This window comes from Penaeus japonicus, unplaced genomic scaffold (genome assembly GCF_977035675.1).
Source record: "Penaeus japonicus unplaced genomic scaffold, GWHDUDI00000001_assembly GWHDUDI00000034, whole genome shotgun sequence".
In the NCBI taxonomy this organism is placed as follows: Eukaryota; Metazoa; Arthropoda; class Malacostraca; order Decapoda; family Penaeidae; genus Penaeus; species Penaeus japonicus.
The window spans coordinates 18,342,569-18,347,464 of NW_028234436.1; the positions used below are offsets into that span (position 1 = coordinate 18,342,569).

Sequence of the window (4,896 nt, forward strand, 5' to 3'; positions counted from 1 at the left end):
CAATGATAAATATTTGCAATAGTATTTACGAGGACAAGAACAATAATCGCCATAGTGAGCAACTTCAGATATTATCCTCACTATAGCTATGGATTACTTGATTACGTAAAGCTTCTCATGTTGTTACTAAAGATAGTGTCCTTTTAAGACGTATAAGAGACCTGGATGTGAGCAGGTGAAGTTTTCTGTACTATTTATAACTTCTTAATGTAATTAATCTTAATGCTCTGAATTCTTTTTTTTCTTCTTCTTCTTTTTTTACATTTTCTCTGCAATCAGGAAGATTAATGTCATTACAAAAAACAGCAAATGCAGGAATATTAACTGAAATGTCAACAAGAACAGTAGTTGTATCTTAAACATGGAAATATTATAGCTACGTATCTCACACTACCTTTCCTGGAATCCAGTCACCGGATTTAGCTAAAGGTTTCAGTCAGAATAGACCAGCTCCTATGGTACTGGTGTATTTGAAACTGTTTAAAGATGGATTTTATCCGGATAATGGATAAACTTCACAGAGGGAAACGCGCTTCTGTCGAACGGTCCCCTTCTACTAGTCACTCCCCTTGCACGACCGCTGGCGCACGGAAGGCATATGCGTGAGCGTGCGTGTTTGAACTTGCATTACACAAGTTTTGATAACGTTATGTATCCCCCCGGACACACTTCGCAACGGCAAGACAGCTGCTTCGATCAGAGGGAACATACCGAAGTAACACACCCATAAATATTTCAATCCCTCATACTTTCACGGTTTTTTTTGTTTCTTTCTTTCTTCTTCTATTTTTGGCGGTATTTGCTTGATTTATATGTCCGTGCCGTCGCCAGAACAAGAAATAGATAAACACACGAGTCGAGTGTCACTTGATCGCAGCTCCCTCCCTTCCTATACTCACAAGGACACTTTTCGCTAACCTCTGCTGAGCTGAGAGCGCGAGCGAGGGCGCAGGGCGTGAGACACGGTCCCTTCGGCAAGCGGGAGCCGGGCGGGCACAACAGGTAAGCTCCGTGGCTCAAGCTACACTGAGTGACGCGCGGGTCTCCCACCCCCGGCAGGAAGGAGGGAGGGAGGGAGGGGGGGCGCTGCTCTCCCTTCCCTTCCCTCCCCTCCCTCCCTCCTTCCCTCGCCTCCCCTTTCCCTCCCCCCCTTCCCCCTCAGTCTTTCCCGGGGCGGCTGCTGGTGTGCGTATGTCGGCTTTAGTAAAGGCAACCTGGATATTCTTCGATTTTTTGTGGTGGCATTTTATGTTTTGGGGAGGAACAAGGCGAAGGAGGGAATATGGGGAGGTTGCATGGGCTTGTGGCTCGCGTTGACCTCACTGTGACGGAGGGTTCGCGTGTGCGTGGTAAAACTGCTACATGTTGGACACATACATATGTATACATGCATACTGTATGGTTGGTTGGTTATTCATTGCACGTCTAATGGTATTCTGTGCTCATTTTTATGATCTAATCATATTCTGGCCTTCCTTTTCACAATTTCCATCCGTGTGTCTCGAAATTTACATAAAACGTTATGCAAACATGAACGTTATGATAAAAAAAACTTGCATATGTTCACATGCTCACACACCCAGCTCCATGCACACCCACATATGTAGACACACACAACCACACACACAAACACACACATTTACTTTCATAGCCTGGAATAACAACTTCGCAACTTAAGTACCCTGGAGCCCTGTTAAGAGAAAACGGAAGTTTAATGCCCATCTCCTCAAGGGGAAACTATTTCAATTGCAATGATACATTTTTGTCAAAGAAATTGGACAGTAATGCCTAAAGAAATAATTTCATCCTACAATATTTACGTCAAACCGGGTAGGTAGTTTCTCAACTTGACGCAAACGTTTAGCAAAAAAGGGAAACGGTAGGTTGTAACACAAGGAAGGGGGGAGAGGGGGGGGGGAAAGGGAAGGAGAGGGGACAGAGGAGGTAGGAGAAAGGGGAAGGGGAGGGGACAGAGGAGGAAGGGGAGGGGGAGGGCGGGGGAGAGGAAGGGGAAGGGGAGGGGGCAGATAAGGGAGGAGGAGGGGAAGGGGAAGGGCGTGGGAGAGGAAGGGCAAGAGGAAAGAGCAGAGGAGGGAGTAGGTGGAGGAAGAGGACGAAGGGGGTAGAGGGAGGAAGGGGAAGGTGAGAGCAGGAGGGAAGGAGGAGGAAGAGCGAAGAAGACGAAGGGAAAGGGGAGAGGCAGAGGAGGGAAGAGGTGGGGGAAGAAGACGAAGGGGAGAGGACAGAGAAACAAGGGGGGGGGGGTTATGAGAGGACGAAAGGAAGAAGGATTGAAGAGGAAGAGGATGAAGAAGAGTAAACGAAGGAGAAAGGGCAGGGGAGAAAGAGGAAGAGGAAGTGGGAAAAAGACAAATAGAAAAAAAGGGAAAAGGGAGGTGGGATGAAAGGAAGAGGAAAGGCATAGGTGGATAGAAAGAAGACGATAAAGGACAAGATGAAGGAAGGAGGGATAACAGAGAAAAAGGTGGGGAGGAAGCGGAAGGAAAGGTAAAAGGAGAGAGGAGGAGGAAGAGGAAGAGGAGGAGGAGCAGAAGGAAGGACAGACGAAGGAGAGAGGAGAAGGAGGAGGAGGAGTATGAAAAAATGCAGGGAGAGGAGGAGAAGGAAGAGTAAGAAAAAGAGCAGAGGGAGGAGGAGGAGGAGGAGGAGGAATAATGATAAGAAGTTGAAAAGTAAGATCAAAAGGAAGAAGTGTAAAAGGAAGGACACAGGTAGGAGTAAGAATGAGAATAAGAAGCGACAGAAGAGGAGGAGGAGGAGGAGATGAATAACGAGAAGGAAGAAGAGGAGGAAAAGAATAAGGAGAAGGAAGAAGAGGAGGAGAAGGAGGAGGAGAAGAAGTCGGAAGAGGAGAAGAAAAAGAAGAAGGAGAAGAGGAAAGTGAGAAGAAAAGGAAGAGGAGGAGAGAGGAGAGGAAGAAGGAGAAGGAGGAGAAGAAGAAGAGGGAAGAAGAGGAGGAGAAGAAGAAGGAGAAGGAGGAGGAGGAGAAGAAGAAGAAGAAGAAGAAGGAGGAAGAGGAGGAGGAGGAGTAGTAGAAGAAGAAGAGGGAGAAAGAGGAGGAGAACGAGGAGGAGAAGCAGTCGGAGGAGGAGGAGGAGAATAATAATAATAAGGAGGAGGAGGAAGAGAAGTCGGAGGAGAAGAAGAAGAAGTAAAGAAGAAAACGGAGGAGGAGAAGAAGGAGAAGAAAAGAAGAGGAAGAGAAGAAGAAAACGGAGGAGGAGAAGAAGGAGAAGAAGAAAGAGGAAGAGAAGAAAAAGAAGAAAAAAAGAAGAAAACAGAGGAGGAGAAGAAGGAGAAGAAGAAGAAGAAAAAGAAGAAGAAGAAAAAAAAAAAAAGAAGAAGAAGAAGAAAAAAAATAATAAGAAGAAGCAGAAGAAAAAGAAGAAGAAGAAGAAGAAGAAGAAGAAGAAGAAGAAAAGAAGAAGAAGAAGGAGGAGCGACGCCTCGACAAGAGAAGTAACAGGTTATTCTCCAAGAGACAGGGAGCGGCCGCCATCGAGCTCAGGGGTTAATGGCGCCATCTTGGGAGGTGAAATACAACCAGTGCTCCCTCTCCTTTCTTCATGAATTTCACTCTAGGGTCGAAAGGCGGAAAGGAAGAGGAGGTTATCTTATTATCTTTTCTTCGCTGGGTATCTGCTGTTCCCGAGTGGTATTTGGGTAACGGGTGAGAGGAAATTGTTGATAGATATTTCTGTTGTGTTTGTCTTGTGCTGTGTTGTCTTGGGTCAGGATTTTTCTTAATTTTTTTTGTTATTATCATTATTATTATTGTTGTTATTTGATTGTTATTATTTTTATTATTGTTATCATTATCATTATTTTTACTATTGTTGTTGTTATCATCATCATTGTTTTTATTATTGTTGTTGTTATTATTATCATTATTTTTATTATTGTTATTATTATTATCATTATTGTCATTATCACTATTACTATAATGATGATGATAATTATAACTATTCTTCTTATCATCATCACTATCAATAGTTATTATTCCTTATTGTTATCATTACCAATGTTCTTATCAAAAACATTCTTGTCATTATCATTACTGGTATCATAATTGATTATTATCATCCTTATTATGATTATCATCATCACCATCATCATTATTCTGATTAATATTGTTACTATCATTATCAATATCATTATCATTATCATTATCATTATCGTTATTACCATTAATACTATTATCATATTATCATTACTCAGTATCATTACTTTGTCGTTTCATTTGTTAATACCATCATTATTACTAATAACTGATTTATCATTATCATTATCATTTATTTAATTATCATTATCATAATAATTTCATGTCATTTTACCCTCATCCAATGTCAGGAGAGGGACGCCCTTGACAGACCAACATGTTTTATCCCCCACGCCCCTCCCCCATTCACCCCCCCCCCACACACACACACACTTCTGCAACATTCAACAAGGGATTCGAAAGCACGTCTGTTTATTATTTCGATCTTGATGTTGCTCTCTATTTTGGATTATTTTTTATATAATGTTTTTTTTTCTTTTTTTTTCACAGCCCCCCTTTTTGTATGGGAGGGAGGGAGAGAGGGTGGGGTGGGGGGTGAAGAATGGAGAGAGAGGGGGTAGTGTGAAAAGCGGCGATGCACTTGAGAAGAGAATAGTGATGATGGTGGTGATGTTGTTGTTGATGGTGATGAGGATACTGATGGTGATAATGATGATGGTGGTGGTGGTGATAGTGTTGACAAGGATAGAAGGAGGATACTTGTAGTGGAAGGAAATGATAATAATGTCGATATACATATTAATAGAAATAATGAGGGAAAGAGAGAGAGGGCGATAAAGAGAGAGAGAAATAGAGAGAGAGAGACAGAGAGAGAG

The 4,896-nt window shown here is 42.6% G+C and overlaps 1 protein-coding gene across 3 annotated transcripts in view; it reads right to left on the bottom strand.

Moving 5' to 3' along the window:
* LOC122246177 (uncharacterized) overlaps positions 1-1,012 on the bottom strand; it is a 267,061-nt gene extending 266,049 nt beyond the window's left edge. For all 3 annotated transcript variants that reach the window (XM_086530880.1, XM_086530879.1, XM_043004541.2), the window contains exon 1: positions 900-1,012. The gene's annotated coding sequence lies outside the window, so the exon portion shown is untranslated. The remainder of the gene's footprint in view (positions 1-899) is intronic.
* Positions 1,013-4,896: the final 3,884 nt, after the last annotated feature.